Genomic DNA, 23,995 nt, shown 5'->3' with positions numbered 1-23,995 from the left:
TCAGTTAAGAATGTATCTATATTAATATACAGTGCTATAGAAGCACGTAATTCTTTAAAAGCATAACAAAGTAAAATATCCTCTCTGAAATGTTGAATTAATCAGTCATAAATAAAGGATTCTATAACGTTAGTTTCTGGATTATGTATTTCTATTCTCTCTCTTTATATAAAGAAAATTAGTAAAACCTAAAACTTCAAAACCAAAACCCTCCCTAAAGAACATTGTTTACTCCGAAAAGGGCGGGAAGCCAGACAACAGGAAGTCCAGTTGGGACTTCGCTATTAATTGTATGTGAAAGGTATTCAGATAATACGATGCTACCTGGCAGTAGAGCAACGATAGATAGTTCGATCGATCGATCGATAGATAGATAGATATTGCAATAAAGAAAGTAATCTAACTGCAGGCTTCCACATTTTGATGCACATGTTAATGTAAACCATATTATTATTCAGAGCTATGATAACTTCCCCACAGATTGGGAGACGGGAACTCGATGAGTCAAACCGCTGCGAGTTTCTCCACCAGCGGAGCCTCAGGGCCACTTTGAAGCGCTAAGTGTAGTCAAAGCGCCAGCGCTGGGAGAAAACTCTCCCAGCGCTGTCCTCCATAACGGACAGCGCTGGGAGCGCGGCTCCCAGCGCTGGGGCTTTGACTACACTGGCGCTTTGTAGCGCCGCAATTTGCAGCGCTGCAGAGGGTGTGTTTTCACACCCTGCTGCAGCGCTGCAAATTTGTAAGTGTAGCCAAGCCCTATGATAAGGTAAAGAACAAGCAGGAAACGGAAGCCACAGCGATCACCAAATACAAGGTGAGGCTGAACTGGGGGTCGACAAGAGCTGAGAGGCTGCTTAAATCGGAGAGGATTTCGGGGATGCTGTCAGCCACCACCACCGTGACAGTGGCCGTGGCAGAGAGAGGGGGCTGCCCGTTGTCCTTCACTAAAACCACCAGACTTTGCTTGAGCGCATCTTTGTCGAGGAAGTAGCGCGCTGTCCTGATCTCGCCGCTGTGGAGTCCCACGGAGAAGAGCCCCGGCTCTGTAGCCTTCAGCAGCTGGTAGGAGAGCCAGGCGTTCTGCCCGGAGTCTGCATCCACCGCCACCACCTTAGTGACCAGGTAACCCGGCTCGGAGGAGCGAGGGGCCAACTCCACTCCCGTGGAGCCATCGGTGGGAAAGGAGGGGTGTAAGATGTGCGGGCTGTTGTCATTCTGATCCAGTATGAAGAGAGTGACGCAGACATTACTGCTGAGAGGTGGGGAACCCCCATCCTGAGCCTGCACTTGGAACCGAATCTCCCGGAACTGTTCGTAATCGAAGGAGCGCAGAGCGTAGAGAGCCCCGGTCTCGGAGTTAATGGAGATGTAGGAGGAGAGCGGAGCTTCCTGGATCTGACCTTCGGTAACAGAGTAGGTGACTGGCGTTTTCTCTCCCGCCCCGGTGCCACCCGTCCGGGTCATGCGGCCTCAGGGAGAAAACGGAGGCTCCTCTCGGGTTATTCTCAGGGCTTGTCTACACTACAGGACTATTTCGAATCTACTTAAGTCGAATTTGTGGATTCGACCTTAATAAGTCGAATTTGTGTATCCATACTAAATACACAAATTCGAACTTCTTAGTCCACATTCACAGGGCCAGCTTCGACTTTGGAAGCGGTGCACTGTGGGAACCTATCCCACAGTTCCCGCACTCCCCGCTGCCCATTTGAATTGTGGGATTTCCCCCCAATGCATGCTGGGGGGAAAAATGTGTCGTCATTGAACCGTCAATCCCGCCCTCCCTGTCTTCCTTGAAAGCGCCGGCGGGAAATCTGTTCGCGCCCTTCTCTGGTCGGTTACAGCGTGGACGCCACAGCACTGCGAGCATGGAGCCCGCTGCGATCATCGCTGCACTTATGGCCATTGTCAACTCCTCGCACATTATCGTCCACCTCTTCCACAGTCAGATGCTGAGAAACCGGGCGAGGAGGCTCCGGCAGCACGGTGAGGAGAGTGGCGCAGACCTCTCACAAAGCAGGGTACGCCGGGCAGTGGAGATCATGGTGGCAATGGGTCAAGTTCATGGTGTGGAACGCGATTCTGGGCCCGGGAAACAAGCACAGACTGGTGGGACCGCATAGTGCTGCAGGTCTGGGATGACACAGAGTGGCTGCGAAACTTCAGGATGCGTAAGGGCACTTTCCTTGAACTGTGTGACTTGCTGTCCCCTGCCCTGAAGCGCCAGGACACAAGGATGCGAGCAGCCCTGACTGTGCAGAAGCGAGTGGCCATAGCCCTCTGGAAACTTGCCACGCCAGACAGCTACCGGTCAGTAGCGAACCACTTTGGCGTGGGCAAATCTACCGTGGGGATTGCTGTCATTCAAGTAGCCCACGCAATCGTTGAGCAACTGCTCTCAAAGGTAGTGACTGTCGGAAATGTCCAGGCCATCATAGATGGCTTCGCCGCGATGGGATTCCCAAACTGAGGTGGGGCTATAGATGGGACTCACATCCCTATCCTGGCACCAGCCCACCAGGCCAGCGAGTACATTAACCGAAAGGGCTACTTTTCAATGGTGCTGCAAGCTTTGGTGGACCATAGGGGACGTTTTACCAACATCAACGTCGGGTGGGCGGGCAAGGTTCATGACGCGCGTGTGTTCAGGAACTCTGGTCTGTTTAGATGCCTCCAGGCAGGCACTTTCTTCCCGGACCACAAAATAACGGTTGGGGATGTGCAGATGCCTACAGTGATCCTCGGGGACCCGGCCTACCCGCTAATGCCCTGGCTCATGAAGCCCTATACAGGCGCCTTGGACACTGAAAAGGAACTCTTCAACTACCGGCTGAGCAAGTGCAGAATGGTGGTGGAGTGTGCTTTCGGACGTCTCAAGGGAGATGGCGGACCTTACTGACTCGCTCGGACATCAGCGAAAGAATATCCCCGTAGTTATTGCTGCTTGCTGTGTGCTCCACAATCTCTGTGAGAGCAAGGGCGAGACCTTTTTGGCCGCTTGGGAGGTTGAGGCAAATCGCCTGGCTGCTGTTTACGATCAGCCAGACACCCGTGCTGAGAGAATATCCCAGCGGGAAGCGATATGCATCAGGAGGCTTTGAAAGCGAGTTTCCTCGCAGAGCAGGGTAACCTGTGACTGTCCACTTGATTTTAAGAGAGCCTGATCATAAACCAAGTTTTCCCCACTTCCCAAGGACGTTTTAAAACTAAGGACATGTTTTAGTAATTAATAATAAATCTTTCGTTGACTTTGCATTTCTGTTTATTCGTTGAAACATGGAAGCATTCTGTGCTGGTTAAGGTGTGCACTGATGGGTGGGTTTGCAGGAAGGGGCGAGGGTGCCGTCCTTGGATAGGGGTTACCATGACGGCTGTGGGTTTGGGCGTTGGAAGGGTGAGGGTGTGGGGAAGGGTGAGTATCTGCCCCTGGATGAGGTCTATTTTTGGGGCTCGGGGCACCGGGAGGATCGTGACTACGGTCCAAATGCATGTGAAGGAAGCCTGCCTTTACATTCGGGATGTCAGGCACCAGGACCCTGCACAAGCATACACCTCAAGGAAAGACCAGGGGAGCATACACCACACAGACTGTCCCTGGTGCCTAGTGACTGCAGTCTGTGTGTGCCCTGCAGTTGACCCTGCAGCCAAGTCTGTAGCATGGCACTGTGGGCTATGCCGTGACATTACAATTCCCCACAGAACACCAGAAAGTCTTCTGACACCAGAAACGTGACGGAAACAGTCAGTAACACCAAACCGCTTTTAATAATGTAATACACAGTGGGGGGTTTGAACTTGGAGTTGGGACTGGTTGATGCTGTAAAGAAAGAGCTTGTACAAATTTACAGCGCGACAGTTGTCTCTAACATTATCGGTGTGCTGCGGTGCAGGGACAGTTCTCACGGCCCCTACCGCCCCTCCGTCTTGTCACTTTGGGTGAGGGGACAGGACTTCTTGGCGTTGGAGGGCGGTTGCAGATGCACTGCAGGGGGCTCTCTCTCCTGACTGCGGTCTTGAAGAACATCTACAAGGCGCCGGAGCGTCTCCGTTTGCTCCTCATTAGACCAAGCAGCGTTTGAGTCGCCTGCTGGTCTTCCTGCCGCCACCTATCCTCCCATTCCAGGTGTGTGCGATGCTGCTGACACAGGCTCTCCTCGACTGTCTCTGCTCTGCCGCCTCCGCTCTGGAGCTGGCCATCAGTTCCTGGAACATGTCGTCCCTTGTCTTTTCTTCGGCGTCTAATCCGAGCCAGCCTCTGCGAGGGGATGGCGGGCAGTCCGGGAAGGAGCCAAGCTGTGTGATGTGAAAAAGTAGGTGATTTCCTTGAACACATACATGTTTGCCAACAGTAAACACAGTCTAGTCAGTTTCAGTGAACAAGACCAAAGAGGGAACCAAGTCTCAGGAGATCTCAGAACTAGTCCGAGATTTCGGAATACGCTCTCATTGGCGGCGCCATTGCACTGGAGAGCGCACAAGCGAGGAAAGATAGCTGCATCCCTCTTGCACAAAGTCCTGGTAAGCCTTACAGTACATACTGCTTATCAGTTACTGGTTAGCTGTGATCTCCTGCTAAAGGCAATGTGCAAAGCAGAAAGGATAATCCTTTTGCAGCCCCTCCCGCCAGCGCACGGAACGATCAATGCATGCTTGTTCTCTGTGGCCTCGCACGTGGCTGTTAGGCGAGGGTCATTGTTATGCAACCTAATTGTAAACCATTAACAATAGTAACACTACACTAATTGCCCTACTTAGATGCAGTATTTGCAGACCGAGATCACCCTGAGGCGGGTCACTCGTGCCCAGAAAGACCGCATGTTACGGACGCACTGCACAGACCAGGACCATATGCAGCAATGCTAGTAGAGGCGATGGTTCCACTCTATATTCGGATGTCCTGGCGTGGAAGAGTCTGCTTCCACGGAGCGCCCAACAAGCGACCTCTTCCGACGAACCTCATGCGGAGGCTTTGCGAGGAACTGAATGACACCTTCGTAGAAATGTCGCTAGAGGACTATTTTTCTATCCCCATTTGTGTGGACCTTCTCTTTATATAGTTTAATATATATTATAGTTTAATATTTAGAATGTTTTAAATTGTAAATATTTAGAATTTTTAAAGTCCATTTGTGTGGACCTTCTCTTCATATAATTTAATATATATTATATTGTAATATTTAGAATTTTGTAAATAATGTTTCTATTTTTCTATAACAATGTTATAAAAAATAAATGTTTATACGTGTGTTGCACTTACCGCCTGATCCTTCCCCTGATTCCGAGTCCTGGTTAACGGGCAGGGACGGTTGGTAGGGGATCTCTGTGAGGGTGATGAAGAGATCCTGGCTGTCAGGGAAAGCGGGAGTGGGTTCGATGTCGCCTGCGCCGTCCTCTAAAGACCCTTCCTCATCTTCCCCATCGGCGAACAGGGAGGGGGAACTGTCCGGTCCACTATTCCGTCCTCGGAGTCCACCGTCACTGGTGGGGCACTGGTGGCAGAGCCACCTAGAATGGCATGCAGTGCCTCGTAGAAGCGGCATGTCTGGGGCTGGGCTCCGGAGCGTCCGTTTGCCGCTCTGACTTTTTGATACCCTTGTCTTAGGTCCTTCACTTTCACGCGGCACTGTATCGCATCCCGGCTGTATCCTTTGTCTTTCATGGCTTTAGAAACCTTCTCGAACGTCTTCGCGTTCCGCTTGTTGGAGCGCAGCTCCGAGAGCACAGACTCCTCGCCCCACACAGCGATCAGATCCTGGACTTCCCGGTCACTCCATGCTGGGGACCTCTTTCTATTCTGGGATTGCCCGGACTCCTCTGCTGGAGAGCTCTGCATCGTTGCAGGTGCTGCGGAGCTCGCCCCGATGTGCAACCAGAACGTCAGATTCAAACCGCCCAGACAGGAAAATGAATTCAAATTTTCGCGGGTCATTTCCTGTGTGGCTGGCCAGAGAATCCAAGCTCGGACTGCTGTCCAGAGCGTCAACAGAGTGGTGCACTGTGGGATAGCTCCCGGAGCTGCTAAGTTCGATTAGCATCCACACCAAGCCTAATTCGAGCTAGCAAGTGCGAATTTAGCGTTACTCCACCTGCCGGGGTGGAGTACCAAATTCGAACTAAAGAGCCCTCTAGTTCGAATTAAATGGCTTCCTGGTGTGGACGGTTGAGCGGTTAGTTCGAATTAACGCTGATAAATTCGAATTAAAGTCCTAGTGTAGACCAGGCCTCAGTGACGTAGGCCGTGTAGGATGTTTCATCGAAGAGGGGACCGTTGTCGTCCGTGTCTAAAATCCGGAGTTGGATCATGGTGGCTGTGGAAAGAGGAGGAGTCCCATTGTCCGTGGCGGTCACTGTGATGTTGTACGCTGCCACCTGCTCCCTGTCCAGGGCTCGGTCTGTCATCAGACTGTAATAATTATCGAAGGGTTTCTTCAGCTGGAAAGGGAGGTTGCTGGGGATGGAGCACCCGATCTCCCCGGTCTCTCCTGAATCCCGAATCTTGTACATCGGGGATCGAGCTGATAAGAGACCTAAGAGCGATTTCCGGAGCGTTGTCATTCACATCACGGACCACAACGACAACTTTTGATCTTTCAAAAACAGGGCCGCCCAGAGGGGGGGGGGGCAAGAGGGGCAATTTGCCCCAGGCCCCGAGCCCCACAGGGGCCCCCACCAGAGTTTTTCGGGGCCCCAGAGCGGGGTCCTTCACTCCCTCCGGGGGGCCGGAAAACTCTTGCGGGGCCGGGCGCAGGAGCTTCTTCTGCTCCCGGTCTTCGCTGAAGACGGAGCGGGACCCGCCGCCGAAGTTCAGCCCGGTCTTCGGCGGTAATTCGGCGGCGGGGGGGGCCTTCCCTTCCGGGACCGCCGCCGAAGTGCCCCGAAGACCCGCGGCGGGGACCCCCCCTCCGCCGAATTACTGCCGAAGACCGGGCTGAACTTCGGCGGCGGGTCCGGCTCCGGCAGTAATTCGGCGGCGGGGGGGGGGTCCCCGCCGCGGGTCTTCGGGGCACTTCGGGGGTCCCCGAACGGAAGGGCCCCCCGCCGCCGAAGACCCCGGCCCCCGGAATCCTCTGGGCGGCCCTGCTTTTCACTTTTATATAAATAGGAGAGTCTACTGACACATAAGGAATGAACAAAAGTATTGCTGATGCAGAATCTCTTTATTTTCCATACAAATATTGTAATAATATGTTGTGTAATTTTAATATGGTTGTCCATGAATTTTACACACACATATTTGTTTATAATGATCATGCATATGTCACCTTGACTGATTGGTCCTTCAGCCCTCATATATATAACACTGATCACAACACATCTTCCAGTCTTCTCTTATCCTGGCCTTGCTGCTCCATGTTCAGCAATACCTTTTCACCATAAAATCTTCCCATCTCTTTGAAGATTGGCCTAGTGGTCATGTCAGTTCCCAGGGGTACCACTTCGCAACAGCTGCAGTCCACTGATTGTCACTGAGCCCAGTTACATGCCGGACCCATCACATTTTATTGTACCGGCTTTCAACAACGACTTCCTGAACTCCACTCTGCTGTCTGATCACTTAGGGGACTTGGTCATGGATTGAAATCCTCCAAATTCCATGTATATGTATATGCAATATTTTTTACCTGGGTATGATATTCTTCCACCTTACTGTCATCTGTGCCTTTCATTTGGGCACTGTGCAATTGTTAAACAGTGCTGCCCAATTTTGGCAACGTTCTTTCTGGTTTGTACATCTGCAGCTGTAAATACTATTTATTTTAAGATAGTGTTTATTTGTTCACATGTTATTCATAAAATTAATTAGCAGTTCAATTGATGATAATGATAGCAACAAACAAGAGGCAGGGATGCTGGAACAATTTGTATAGTGGGGGTGCTGAGAGCCATTGAACCAAACTGTAAACCCCTTTATATGATGGAAACCACTTCAAGCCAGGGGGTGCAGTAGCACTCCCAATACCTCTAGTTTCAGCACAATAGGAATTGGAATTGCTCATCTACGAGCATAAATTCGATCTAGTTGGTATTACAGAAAACTGGTGGGAATGTTTTACACAATTGGAATGTTAAAATCAATGGTTATAACCTATTTGGGAAGGATCAAGTGGGCAAAAGGAGAGGGGAAGTGGTACTCGACATAAAAAATGGCATTAACTGTTTCCTAGTCACTGATAACTCAGAAGAAAATGATATTGAATGTTTATGGATCAACATCCGAACAGATAAAACATAAGATGGGGTACTAGCTGGTGGTTGCTACAGACCACCAAATTACACTAGGTAACACGATGATCACCCTCTTACTGACCTATCTATAATACATAGTAAAACAAAACAAAACAAAACAAAAAAAACCCTCTGTGTGATCATGGGAGACCCGAGGTCTCATGCTGCCAGTACTAAATCAACCTTGTCCTAGCAGATAAAGATAATGCTGATTACAGCATTAAAAGTTAATGGTAGCTTCTGTAGAAGTGATCATGACTTGATCACCTTTATAATGTGCAAGCAGAATAAAGTCCAGACAAGTAATATACTTGGAGCTTTACTAAGACCAATTTCACAAAGCTGAAAACAATTATATGCCAAATCAGCTGGTAGAAATAATTTAATCAACAAATGTGGATGATAATTGGGAATCCCTTAAGAACACTATATTAGATGCCCAAAAAGCCACAATCCCACAAAGGAGGAAGAAGGCTGTGCTGGTTAAAAAACAATCTGGTTTAGAGGAGAAGTGAAGGAAGCTGTAAAAATTTTTATATATGTAAGATTACAAATGAAAGAAATGGGAAATTGATAGTAATGAATACAAATCAGAAGTTAGGAATTGTAGAAAATTGATAAGGGAAACCAAGGGACACAAGGAGAAATCTATGGCCAACAGAGTTAAGGACAATGAGAAGGAGTTTTTAAAATACATTACGAACTAAAAGAATCCTGACAATGGTATTTGTCTATTACTAGATGGAAACAGTAGAATTATCAACAACAAAGAGGAATAGATAGAAGTGTTCAATAAATATTTCTGTTCTGTATTTGAGGAAACAGATGATGCAGTTGTGATGTTGGAAGACTAGGTGCCAGCTCATGCCAAGGTCCCCATGTCTCAAGGAACATTGACAAATACATAGCTGCAATAAGTCAGGCTCACCTATGCTAATATTATTAAAATAGGTATTAGAACTATAAGAATGTATTTAGTGTTTAGACTTCCTTAAAGGCTTATGAGTTGTGGTATGCACCAATCTGACTTAAAAATCCTGTATTCCATATTGTAAGTGTAACATTGGCAGCCCAGATGCCAGCTCATGCCAAGGCTCCTTAGGCCTCACTGAACACAGACAAATCCATAGCTGAAAACCAGTCTGGCTCACCTATGCATTAGCATTGTTAAAATAGATGTTAGGATGATAGGAATGTGTTTAGCATTTGGACTTGACAAAATGCTTGTAGGATGGTGCATGTATTGATCTCACTTATAACATCTGTAGCCTATGGTATAAATTTATATTGATTGTTTGCATTGTAAATCTCTGTAATTGTGTAACTCACCAAACAGGAAAGAAGAATTAATTAGTGTAAAGTGCTGGTCCAGCACACAAGAAGGCCCATTAAAATCAAATGAGCCATTGTGAAACATCGAAGGACAAAGACTTTGTTGATTCCTCATCACACATAGACCCATAAAGAGGAGATAGATGCTGAAACTAGTTCCATCAATTTGAACTCTGGGGGAAGGGGAAAAAAATGCCAGACCAGAAGGAATTGTATCACTATCTTACCTGGAATTTGGAGAAGGCAATATTTCTAAGCATAAGCAAGGGATTCTCAAGCTCTTAGTGTGGGTTAGCCCTAAATCATATAAGTCCCATGCATTCAAGGTAGGACTAAGCAATAGCTAGACCATTCATGACAGATGTTTGCTGAATCTGTTCTTGAAAACCCTCCAGTGATGGATATTCCACAACCTCCCATGGCAATTTGTTCCAGTGCTTAACTACTGTGACAGTTAGGAAGTTTTTCCTAATGTTCAACGTAAACCTCCTGTGATGGAGTGTCCTCCCTATATTGACTTGAAGGGGTTAAGGCAGTCCAAAGGGGCCAATTAGCCTATTAGGTGGAAAGATGGGGGAATTAAGACTGTGAGAGAAGCCTTAATTAAAATAATCTCACCTGTCCAGAAACAGACGGGGCGTATATAAGCCAGGAATCCAGCAACAGAAGGGGCTGCTGGGGAAGGCTGCAGTCCCTCCCTATCAAGAGAGGAGTGTTTGGAGGCTGCAGAGATATGGAGACTGCAACTCCTTCCTGGGAGGAGGGAGTGGTTGTGATGTTATACAATAAAATATGACCAGATAGATAATTTTTGCACCCACTGGTATACATTTGCAACAAATCTTGTACAAAGATTGTCAAGTAAGATGTCTCTGGAAAGGTTATGACTTGCTGAATATGATTATGCTATATATATGCATGTATCATTTTTGTATTTGAAGTTATGATTGTTGGCTCTATACTTGGATTTCAAAATGTTTGCTCATGAGGTAACATCCACAAGGTATTTAGTCAGCACATCTTGGAGGGACTATTCAAAGTGAGTGGCCCATCAAAAAACACTTAACTTACAATGGAAGACGCCTATCTACACTGAATGGATTGGCCTGGGAATGTTCTGTCTGGAGTATAGGTAATGGCTTCCTGCTATGCCTAAGTGAAGTCATGCATGGACATGTGACTTGCCCATGTGACTCCAATCAATATCTTGTCACCTGTGATTTTCCACTAGCTGTGCTGAGGTCTTCGTTTGAAACAATGGGTTTCCCTACACATGGTAAAAGCTATGAAAGGCCCTGGAAACATCTCCATTTTGCCTCTATCCTACTCCAGCCCCTTTCCTGCTCAAGCCTCTGGACTATGAACTTATACTAATGGGAGTATTCTAACCAAGGGACTGAGGACCTTCCAATGATTTGAAACCAACCAGAGACTTATGAAGCCAGCAGTTTATTCCATCACTGCTACAAGCCTGAGCCAAGAACTTTGCAATTACTGTATGTGTTTGATTCCTTTAACCAATTTTAAATCTCACCTTTCTTTCTTTTTATAAATAAACCGTTAGATTTTAGATTGGCAACAGCATGATTTTTGGGTAAGGTCTGAGTTGTATATTGGCCTGGATGTGTGGCTGGTCCTTTGGGATCAGAAGAACCTTTTATTTGAGGAGATTGATTTTAAAGAACCACTCATGTTTAAATCCAGTGTTTTTGGTGGTGATATAAAGACTGGAATGCCTAAGGAAACTGCTTTTATGACTTCTTGCTAGCCAGTGTGGTGAAACAGAAGTTTACTTTTGTTGTTGGTTTGGTCCATCTCATGGCAGAATAACCTCCAGTTTTGGGGTGTGTCTGCCCTATTTCTCAGCAGTTTGTCCTGAATTTGGAATTCTCAGTTGTGACCCACAAAGGCAGAGTTACAGTGGTAAAACTGGCAGACCCAGAGAAGGAAGGGAGAGCCAAAAGAGTAGAAAAGGGCTCAGGGAAATGCAGCAAGGTACGGAGTGAAACAAATCTTGACTGTTGACTAGAGGGTTTCTGAGCTGGAACCTGGGGTAGGGGGCAGGCCTGGGTTCCCCAGCTAGCCTCTGGGGCAGTGGCACTGGAGGGGCAGTGCATAGGAAGACTGCCTGAGCCTGTTTGAGAGAATAGCCTCCCGCCTCCTCCCACCCCCTGGAAAGGGAAACCATGACTGTGACCTAGCCAGAGGGCTGAGTCATGAAGAGACTGCAGCAGCTCCTAGAGGGAGAGAGGGACTGCAGAAAAAGAGCTAGAGGTAGGGGGATGACTTGCAACCATAGGGATAGGTGTCAACATGGTGAGCTATTCCCTAGAATGCCCAGGAGGAGGCACCATACCAGTGGTGTGTAGACTACCTGTCATACCTCCCTTGGTGCAATTTAAGACCATTGCTTCTTGTCCTGTTCTCAGAGGTTAAGGAAAACAATGTTTCACCCTCCTCCTTCTAACAACCTTTTGTGTACCTGAAAACTGTTATCATATCCCACCTCAGTCTCCTCTTCTCCAGACTAAACAAACCCAGTTTTTTCAATCTTTCCTCATAGGCCACGTTTTCTAGACCTTGAATCATTTTTGATGCTCACCTCTGGATTTTCTCCAATTTGTCCACATTTTTCCTGAAATGTGGCACCAAGAACTGGACACAATATTCCAGTTGAGGCATTATCAGCATGGAGTAGAGTGGCAGAATTACTCCTTGTGTCTAGCATACAATACTTCTGCTAATACATCCCATATTAAAGGACATACAGAGCTTGCACATTATAGCAGCTTATATTACTTTTTGAAAACTCAGACTGTAATTCATTTTTGCGTGTATGTTTACCTGATTTAACCTTGTAAATAACTCTTATTTCTTTTGCTTAGTTAATAAATCTCTATTTAGTATTATAGAATTGGCTACAAGCATTTTCTTTGGTGAGAGATCTAAGGTACAATTGACCTGGGGTAAGTGACTGGTCCTTTGGGACTGGGAGTAACCTGAATATTATTGTCATTTTTGGTGAAAGGGACCATCTATCATGAAGGAAAGCTTGCCCGGGTGGCATGATAGACTGGACTGCCCAAGGGACTGTCTGTGACTCCATGTTAAGGCTGCTATAGTGCTTGAGGAGTTCACACTTAGTCAAGGCCAGCTCTAGGCACCAGCAAAACAAGCAGGTGCTTGGGGCAGCACATTTGCACGGGGTGGCATTCAAGCCATCCTTTTTTTTTTAAACTCACTTCCTCTCCCCTCACAACCCTGCAGAAGCGGAGCCATGGAGCAGCTGGGTATCCAGCATGGGAGCTGAGAACCTACGGGACCCTGGGAGCTGTAGTTCCTTGCCTAGCTCCCTGCCTATAGAGACAGCCCTGGAGCAGGGAAAGAGCTACATTTCCCAGCAATCCCTTGGCAGCTATCAACAGGAAAGGGAGTGAGGTAGTTGAGCCATGCTGCAGCTTGCTGTGAGTTGAAAGGGGTGGCACTGTGAATAGGGAATAAGAATGCCCAAGGAGTAGAAGGCTTTGCCCCAGATATCTCCTTCAGAAGACTTCCCCAGACTGGATTAGGGATACTGGTGTGACCTCACCTTGAAGCCCCAAAATAAGGAATTGGGTGGTCTAAATGGACAGTGCCCCTCTCTATCTGAAGCCTAGCAAGGGAGCTACGTGGATCCAACTAGAATTTAAAATGAAAAGTAAGGGAGGGGAGGCTCTGGACCTGGGCAGCTTTAGATACAGTACCAGAGACTTAGGAGGATTTCCACTTCTGAGCCATGGAAGCAGAAATTGACTTTTCCTTTCCAGATATAGCTAATATTCAGAAAGAGAATGTAGCACCTGCCTTCCAGATTTGAACACCCTCAAAATTCAGGAGTGCTCAAGCTCAATTCAGGCAGCTGTTACTTCATTTCTCCCAAATCAAATATACTGATCCATTGTAACTTGCTGTAGAAAAAGTAGGATACAATTGAGCAAGAAATGCTTCCCAGTGGTTTTTAGGACTGGAATTGCTATTTTCAACAGCCATTGCCTTTTTTTAGTTTTATTTGTTTAAAAGGAAGACAGTGATATTGCATTGGCAAATTCCCCATAGAAAGAAAAAGTGGAACAAAAGAATAATAAAAGCACCTCAACTTTTCCTCATTTATGTAGGACAGTCTTATAATATGCATCCAGATATCCTCCAATCACACAAGCTGAAAATTGTTCCACTTTACTGCAGTTCTGTAACCATATGGGAACCAATCATGTCTGTGTTCTGTGCACAGCCAAAATTCCTGCTGAATGACCGGTCCTGGGAGTGAGTTACCAGTGACCCAGGGCTGGGGCAGCAGGAGGGTGCAGGTTGTGGGGACAGCCCAGGGCTGGGGTGGCAGGGGGTGTGGGGAGGGCACTGGTGGGGAGAAAGGTGGGAGCCCAGCGCTGGGGCAGCAGAGGGTGTGGGTGGGTGGGTGGGTGGGTGGGGGGGGAGAACCCAGGGCTGGGGCAGCAGGGGAGTGCGGGGTGGGGGGAGCCCAGGGCTGGGGTTGGGGGCAGCCAAATTTTTTTTTGGCTTGGGGCAGCAAAAAACCTAGAGCCGGCCCTGCACTTAGTATCTGGTTGGTGAAAATTATTATTGAACACACAACCAGTTTGGGGGTTGTGCCCTGGTTTGTAATAGTCTGCCCTGAGTTTGGCACCCATGTTCATCAGTCACTGCAGACACAATGACTATATGGTAATATTGAGGGGCTGTATTGTACTGTCCTTTGGTGTCTGTGCCTTGTCGTGGTGGGACAGCTTGCATGCTCTAACAATCCCCAGAGTCTGTGTCGGCAGGGGTTTTTGCTTCTGGTAGGTTCAACCATGTTGGATTGGTCTGTGAGGAAGGGGCCAGACAAAACAGACACCCTGGTCCTCAAGGTTAGGGATTAGGCACATGGCTAACAATCCTGTCCCATAAAAGACAAAATGTGTTATGGAAGCAGTGATGGAGAAATCGACCATTACTATGTGTGATGGCCTTCAGGAGTCAATGACCCATATGACTGCCAGTGGTGAAAGCCAAAAGGAAGCCAGTGGCATGAAGACTGCAGTGCTCAACACCAAGACAAAACCCAAACTTGTTTTTTGGAATATATGGATAATGTATGAAACAGGGAAGCTAGCTCAGGTCACAGCAGAGATGAGACGCTACAGCTTACACATCCTGGGTGTCAGCGAGATCAGATGGATGGGGATCAGGAAGATTAACAACAGCCTCATGAAAAAAATTGCTGTTTTCTGGACAGGATGATGGATAATACCATGAGGGTGTAATAATGTCACCCTGATTCAGTGCTATGCTCCAACAAATAACAATGATGAAGAAGTAAAGAACAAATTCTACGTTACACTACAGGTGGAGTTAGAGAGAGCATCATGCCACAACCTAACTATCATCATGGGAGACCTGAATGCCAAGTTCGGTAAGGACAACACAAACAATGACAGAGCAATGGCAAGACATGGGTGTGGCACCATGAATGAAAATGGAGAAAGGCTTGTTGATTTCTGTAATATGAATGGCCTAGTCATCAGTGGAACCCTATCTGAATATTGTGAAATTCACAAGCTGACATGGTGATCTCCAAATGGCAGAAATAAGAACCAGATTGACCATATCATGATCAATGGCAAATGGCGATGCTCATTGACAGATGTGAAAGTGAGAAGGGGTGCAAATGTTGGCAGCAACCACCACCTCGTGACAGCCTCTAGCAAGCTAAAACTGAGAAGTGAGAGTCCACCAATTAAGGGACATAGGTGTTATGATATTAACAAGCTAAAGTCCCCTGAAATACAGAAAGCCTTCATTCTTCAGTTAAAGAACAGGTTTCAAGCACTTGCAGACCTTGATGAAGAGGAGGGGAATGCAGATGAGGAGATCAACTAGAAGTGGAACAAAGTAACAGTAATTTATAAACAGCCATGAAGCCTGTCTAGGCTACAGGCAAAAGAGAAGGAAGGAGTGAATTACACCCAGCACATGGAATGCCATAGAAACCAGATGAGCCCTGAAGAAAAAAGTTTTAGACGCAAAATTCCAGAAGCTAAAGGACAAATACCACGAGCAATATAGCAAGTCAGACCAGGAGGTCAAATACTTTGTGAGAGTGGACAAATGGCATTATATTGATAATCTGGCAACACAAGCTGTCTGTTTGCATGTACTCTGCCTAATGGGTAATATTAAATATTGTATTCAGTATTTTTATCTGGCAATATCCACATTCAGTTTTAGAAGATCTAGTATTATGAGACGCTATAGGCTCCTTTGTACTGCAAGAGCATTAGATATGCCCAAACCAGGCAGAGACATTTGGAACCACACACAATCACCTACAAACCATTACCATCACCCTGCCCACTAACTGAGCTCCTCCAGGACAATAATCAGCATTCCAATCCGTAGATCAGGTTCAAAGAACTGACATAACAGCAACTCACAGAAGAATACACCTCCCATTCCCTAAATACAGAATGTCCACTTCTAATTATAGGGGCCCAAGGCCCAGGTCAGGCGTTATTTTCACCTGGTTAGGAGGACCTGAATAATTGACTGAAGATTTTGCCACAGATGAATAATGCAGCCTCTAGAAAGCCATGTCAATGACATCTGAATACTATATTAGTGTATTTTACAGATATGTAATTGTGTATCTGTAAAATGAAAGAGATGTGACACTGAAAATGAATAACAGAATCTTTTTCTATCTGGGAATAATTATTCAATTTCCCATGGAATAGCAAATAAGGAATTCTTCCAAAGAAGCAATTAAAAGTTTTTTTAAAGTTTTTTTAAGTACATTGTTAATGTATATTATTTTTCCTACTCACAAGAAGCAGTACAACCCGCTTAAATTATAAAAGGGCTCCAAGAAATGTAGTTATTGTAAAGAAATCCACTGAAATGAGAGGAAGGATATTCTTCCTTGGAGATGCAGGGCAGAGTGGTTGTTAAGGCAATGGAGGGGACTTAAGAAATCTGAGTTTATTCTATTATACGTCTCCTTTCTGACCTTAAGAAAGTTGTTTTACTTCTTCATGTGCTGTAGAATGGAAATAACACTGATCCACCCCCCGAACGGGGTACAGTGAAAACAAATTCATGCAATTTTGAGTGCCGGTAAATCCTACAAAAATAACAACAGTTTAACAAAGGTCTCCTATACTATTTAAGGAAGATTAGACTTGTACAATTATGAAAACAAGTAATAGATCTAAAAATCATATAAATCACAGAACTAGAAACTTACCACTTCAGCAGTTTCCATTTCAGATGTTAGGACGCTACATCCGTTGTTCATAAGTAAGGTCCCAGAGTTCTCACTCCACAGAATATTCTCTGATATCTGGACATTAGGTTTCTGGAAAGAACATTCATTTTTCTTAGATTCTGAGGATAAACATAGCTGATAAGAATAAGGCAAAGTACCATCTCCAAAATTTGGTGGGAATGTAGGTACAGTCTTGCAAAAAGGGTCACGACCAAAACACTGAAGTAATTTAGGTTTCCTTGAACTTCGCAATTTCATCACAATGGCCAGTGCCATTGTCAGGAGGAATAAAAATGAGATCAAGGCTAAAGCCAGCACCAAGTAAAACTGTAAATCAGACTGAGGTGCCGAGTCACCCGATTGGTCGCTCATTTCCGGAAGAGCCTCTTGGAAGTTCTCAGCAAACACCAGGTTGAGAGTCACTGTGGCTGACAGAGGCGGCTGTCCATTATCCTTCACCAGGGTGACCAACCTGTGCTTCACAGCATCTCTGTCCGCAAAGGCGCGGGCTGTCCGGATCTCCCCGGTGTGCAGCCCCATGCTGAAGAGCGTCGGTTCCGTGGCCTGGAGCAGATGGTAGGAGAGCCAGGCATTGTGTCCTGAGTCAGCATCCACCGCCACCACCTTAGTCACCAGATAACCTGCCTCGGCCGAGCGAGGGACCATCTCGAACAAGGCGGAGCCATCGGCTCCCAGGGAAGGGTACAGGATGCGAGGGGCGTTATCATTCTGATCCAGAATAAACACCCTGAGGGTGACATTGCTGCTGAGAGGCGGGGACCCGCCGTCTTGGGCCTGCACTTGCACTTCCAACTCCCGGAATTGCTCGTAGTCGAAGGAGCGCTGGGCATAGATAGCTCCGGTCTGGGAGTTAATGGAGATGTAGGAGAAGAGAGGCACCTCCTCGAGGTTGCTGCTCAGGATGGAGTAAGTGACTCGAGCGTTCCGGTCCAGATCCCGGTCTGAGGCTTCTACACTGAAAATAGAGGCCCCCGAGGGATTGTTCTCTGGCACATAGGCGGTGTAGGAAGGTTTCTCAAAGACCGGGGCGTTGTCATTGATATCCGAGATCTGCAACAGGATGGTTTTCTGGGTGAAGAGCGGGGGAGAGCCTTTGTCTGTGGCTGTGATTGTGATATTGTACTCCGGGGTCCTTTCCCGGTCCAGGGGGCTGTCTGTGAGGAGCTTGTAGTAATTATTAGTAGATGAAATGATTTTAAATGGCAAATTATCTTGAATGCGACAGGCGACGTCTCCATTTTCTCCATCGTCGCGGTCACGGGCTTTGATCAGAGCTATCACTGTTCCGGGTAGTGAGTCTTCGGGAATGGGACTGGATACGGATGTCAATGTCACTTCGGGGGCGTTGTCGTTCTCATCGAGAATTTCTATTTGAACTTTAGAGTGGGCAGTCAGACTTCCCTCATCTCTGGCTTCCACGTCAAACGTGTAGCTATTTTTTTCTTCAAAGTCCAAAATACCTTTTGCTGTAATCTTTCCATTAATAGCATCCAAACCGAACAGTTGCTGCGCGCTCTGCGGTATGTTGCTGAAAGAATATGTTATTTTGGAATTTGTACCTTCATCCGCGTCAGTCGCTTTCACCTGAAGCACTAAGGTTCCCTTCGGTAGGTTTTCTCTCATGCTGACTTTGTAGATTTTTTCAGTGAATATAGGGGGATTGTCATTGGCATCAATAATGTTAATCTTAATCGGAACTGTCCCCGTTTTGACTGGCTCTCCCCCATCCACGGCGGACAAGATTAAATGAAGAGACCTTTCTTTTTCTCGATCCAAAGGTTTCTCTAACACTAATTCTGCATATTTGTTGCCGTCCGGATTTTCCTTCAGTTCCAAAACAAAATATGGATTTGGACTAAGATGGTAACTCTGCAGTGAGTTGATTCCAACATCGGGATCTTGCGCAGGTTCTAGCGGAAATCGCGCACCAGGTTGTGCTAATTCATTAATTTCGAAATCGATATTATTTTTAACGAACTGCGGTATATTATCATTAATGTCCTGGATTGCGACGTTCACGTGGAAAACATTTAAAGGGTTTTCAACCACAACTTCTAAATTTAAGACACAAAGGGGTTTCTCGCCGCATAGTTTCTCCCGGTCTAACCTGTAATTTACATACAGGTTGCCATGTTCCTCATTTACAGTGAAATATTTATTTTCCGAATTCACACGGAGCTTTCGCAGAGGCAGTTCTCTCACATTCAGCCCCAAATCCTTGGCGAGGTTCCCCACTAGGGACCCTTTGGCCATTTCCTCAGGAATCGAATAACTAATCTGCTCCGAGACCGCCCGGCAGAACAAAGAGAATAAGAAGGGAAACAACAGTATTTGCAGTCTCACTGCTCCGGCTGTCCGTCTGTTTCTGGTTTCCATCTCAGTCACTCTCAGCGGCTTTGTTTCCTTTCCCGGTGTATTTTGAATAGATATTCCGGACCAAATTCCCCTCAGATTGTAAGAATCCTCCGTAATAAAATATAAATAAAATCCAGTCCCGTGCTTAATTTTACCTCGGAAATCCGATACCGCGGAAACCAGGATTTCTTTTGGCAGAAACACTGTCCCTCTGCTCTCCTTCATCCGAGACCTGCACTGCGTAACAGTATAATCGCTTTGCAGTGGGCTCCGGTGGATCTCCGGCTGCAGCCCTCGCTCCGCATTGGCCAACAGCGGCACTCTGAGTCTTAGCGAGAGAATTGCAACGCTAAATGAATTGCATCGTGAGAGGAGAAATCACAGGCGCCCAAAACAGGAGGAAGTGTAAGTTCTTCCACATGACTAATTTTGGAGGGTCGAAGATTATAAAGCGACAGACAACAAGACAGTCCTCAAGACAGGTATTTTGAGAAAGCAGTAAAACTGAATGAGTTAGATTCACTCTGAAAAAGTGCAAAGTTACACTTTGATTTTGGATTACAATATATCTGCCTCAGAGAAATCAACGGGTTGATTCAATATAATAGAAGTAATTTACTGGAGGATTAATATGACATTAAATAGATTGTCGGTATTATAATTAATTTTATATAAGACATCACAGTTCCCTAACAACCAAAGTTAGGAGAGATCTCGTGTGGACTTTCTCTTGTTTACCAAAGAGATAACATTATATTTCATCTGTAAAGAACAAAGAAAGTCAACCATTTCGATGCTGAAAATGTATGACAGGCTTCCAGGATAAGAATGAACACTTTTCAACTCCCCTTTCAGGATTAAAACATAGGTGCAAAACTCTTGCCCAATTTTGATTTTTGTTTAAAATAATCTATGAATGGTTTTATGATTTAAGCATTGGGCCTTGAGTCTAGAGCAGGGGTAGGCAACCTATGGCAGGTGTGGCGAAGGTCGCACACGAGCTTATTTTCAGTGGCACTCACACTGCCTGGGTCCTAGCCACTGGATGGAGGGGCTCTGCATTTTAATTTAATTTTAAGTGAAGCTTCTTAAACATTTAAAAAACCTTATTTACTTTACATATAACAATCATTTAGTTATATATTATAGATTTATAGAAAGAGACCTTCTAAACGTTAAAATGTATTACTGGCATGCAAAACCTTAAAGTAGAGTGAATAAATGAAGACTCCGCACACCACTTCTGAAAAGTTGCCGACCCCTGTTCTAGAGATCTGGGTTCTCTTGTCAGCTCTGCCACAAAATTCCTGTGCATGACATTTGGAAAGTTACTTAGGCCAATTTTTTCAATGTTGTGTGCTTCAAGTAAGGTAATTAAATGCATAATTATAAATATACGTAAGTGACTTGATGTTCAGGGATGTGGAACATGTTTTCCAATTGATTTTACTGGGATTTTTGTCTACTACTAACTCTTGAAACAGACCACTTATTTAAGTGTTTAAAATTTAGATGCTTGATTTTAAGCATGCAGGTTTGAAAAATAAATTGGCCTAAATCTCTCTGTGCTTGACCTTCCCCATATTTAAAATTGTGATAATAAAATCTTATTAAATAGACAGGATTGTTGGGAAACTAATATTCATTGTAATTTTAATGCCCTTGGGGGCCGATCTAAAGCCAACTGATGGCAGAGGAGAAACACTCCTGTTGATTTCTGTAAGCAAAGATCAAACCCTTGGTTGGATAGCATTATATAATTGTGACGCATAAGCATGATGTTCCAATGGGAGCAATCCATCCTTTAGAGAACAAAGCATTGGGATCATTTAAGGTAAGAACTTTTTATTCTCAAGTGATTGAACAGTTATAATCCAGGTCAGGTTCCCAAGATCTCAAATCCTAAGGAACAAATGGAATGATTCACAGGAGAATAAATCATAACCTCATCAGTGATGAAGCACCCAGTATAGCCTGCATCATTGAGACCTGGCTGGATGACACCCATTCTAGCCCACTTCATCCTCCTAAGATACTCGATGTATCACAGACCTAGACAAGACAGCAGGCAGCACTGCATTCATCTTCTCATCAAACATCAAATCAAAAAAAGTAAGACAACATTCAAATTAATTCATCTGACAATAGAAATCAGAGTCAAAGCTAACGTAGCTTTTATGTTTATTTAAACACCATGACTGACTAAAGGATTCATAAAGGAGCTCACTGATACCTTTTCAGTTATGGTGGTGACATACCCCAGCTTGTCATCCTGGGAGATTTCAACATACATATTTAAAAGGCTGCAAATGCAACCCCCCAAAAATTCACCTAATCTCTTGCCTCTTTAGGACTTTCACTGGTAATGTCTTGTCCAGCCTATGCAGCTGGTCATACCCTGGACCTGAGCATCAGACTAGATGTCAAGATCAAGGATATCAAAACCCAGCCACTGTCTTGGATAGACCATCACCTCATTACAGCAGTGGTCAGAGATCTTCCAGCTCTCAAGCAATGAGACCAGTGATCCTGATTTGGCCATGAAGACACATGGATCCCAAGAAATCCCAAAGGCTGCTAAAGAACAACAGCATTCCATCCACAGAATGAGAAGAGGAGGATGTGGTGACTCATTATCACTGTACATGAGCCTTGATCATTGACTGAATGGTCCCCAAATGGCCACTTCCTCTCCACAGCCCATACAGAATTCCTGTGTTTTCTGACATTCTGCACTGAATGAAGAAAGAGGGATGGCAAATGACATGATAATGGTGGAAAACAAAAGCTGATACACAGAGGATGAAATGTAATAAGTTCCTCAAACCCTGTACTGATGCTTTATTACAGGCCAAAATAACTCTCTTATTAGCCTCCACTGAGGATGCCAAATCCTACCATAAGGAGCTACCCAGAGTGGTAAACCAGTTCCTTAATCCTTAATTACACTACAACCTGCATCAGAACTGAGTATCAAGTCCTGCAAAGAACTATCATCCTACTTCACTAAGAAGATCATGCACATTAAGAAAACCTTTTCAAGTAGCCTGGATCCACTCTACCTATACTCACCAATCAACGGACCATATGCATTCACAGAATTCAATGCATTCACTCATCAAGAAGTTAAGGACACTCTAAAAAGGTCCCAACCCAAGACTTATGAATCAGATCCATGCCCTTCCTGACTTGTGAAAGAGTCATGAGCACCTGGTGCCACTCATGACAAAAATATCCAATGCCACATTCAGAGAGGGAATATACCCTTCTTCCTTCGAACATGCAGTTGTCTAACCAACATCAAAGAAACCCACCCTGGATACATCAGTTCTAGCCATATACCACCCAACATAAAACCTCCCATTCTTGAATAAACTCACAGAATAGATATACAAAGGCCAACTACAACTAATGTTAATATTCTAGACCTGGCACAATCTGGATTCAGCCCAGGAGATGGAACTGAAATGGATTTAGTGGCACTGATGGATAATTTCCTTTAGTCAATGGATAAAAGGCAGACATCCGTTCTCATTCTCTTGGACAAGTAGCACTTTCTATCATCTCTGGTTAGCTAGGAGACTCCCCATCCTGGCAGAAGATGACCTGACCTCAGTTATTCTCTTGACTGGTCTACAGCTATGTGATATGACTGGCATAAATCTTCAATGCTAAGGAAATTCCACATAGTATAGAGCACAGTAGTGCATCTTCTCAGCAACACAGGATACCAGTAGCACTTCAAACCTGTCCTCTACTCTCTACCCTGGCTTCTCATACAAGAATTGAATAAAGTTCAATATATCAGTCATATTCAAAGTGCTGTATAGCCTCAGGCCTAGGATATCAAAAAGATTGCCTAAAGATGCAGGATGAATATCTTGGTGGACAATTTTGCTCCTCTGGCAAAAAGGAACTCTTTACCATAAGAGAAAAGCTTGTCTGTATGGGAGACAGAACTTTATTGGGGCTAGTCCAAGTCTTTAGGAGTAACTCCCCGCCCTGCCCGAACTAAGGACACTAACAAACCTGACCACCTTCCACTCCAAGTGTAAGGCACGTTTCTTTAATTTGCCTTTTTTAACAGAGAACAAAGACAGCTATAAGTCATGTCACTTAATACACTACTGGAAAGAGCTCAGATACTGTGGTGATGAGTGCAGTATAAGAGCCTATATAAAATAGAATAGACTAGAACTATTAAGTGTTCTAAATAGGAAACATCAAAAGGAATTCTGAAAATTTCACTTATAAACCCAATCTTCAAAGGACACCACCAGGATCCAACCTAAGGCTCTGATCATTTGTTTTTGTATATGAGTCAGAGTTCACTGCATTACCACCGACCAAGGGATTTAATATAGTGACTAGTTAGCTCTCATTTCAAATATATAATTGTGACTATGTATGAGAATGTTTTCTCTAATAACAAAATTATTACAATGTCATCTATAACCTCCTTTATAAACGTTGAATCAAACCATTAAATGTTTCAAGGCCCAACGGTAATACACAAACAACAAAAATTATAGACTTTATTGCATATTATAATGATGCCATATATGCTAGTTTCATAATTCTGCATTTCTGACATTTACATAATAATAATAATAATAGATATGAGTGGTTTAAAAATGGATTAATCCTCTTAAAGCTGAGAGGTATATCTTCACCAAACAAGTCAATAATCTACAAATAATTATAAAGTAATGATTATGACCCGACTCAGCAAAGTATCTGTTTCAACAGGGTTATTGACTT

General features: G+C 45.1%; 1 protein-coding gene across 1 annotated transcript in view; it reads right to left on the bottom strand.

Annotated features, from left to right (window-relative positions):
- LOC120370247 (protocadherin gamma-B5-like) overlaps positions 1 to 23,995 on the bottom strand; it is a 234,953-nt gene that overhangs the window by 153,088 nt on the left and 57,870 nt on the right. The window lies entirely within an intron of this gene.

The sequence above is a fragment of the Mauremys reevesii genome, linkage group 8 (genome assembly GCF_016161935.1).
Source record: "Mauremys reevesii isolate NIE-2019 linkage group 8, ASM1616193v1, whole genome shotgun sequence".
Classification (NCBI taxonomy): Eukaryota; Metazoa; Chordata; order Testudines; family Geoemydidae; genus Mauremys; species Mauremys reevesii.
This window is presented reverse-complemented; position numbering and strand designations above follow the sequence as displayed.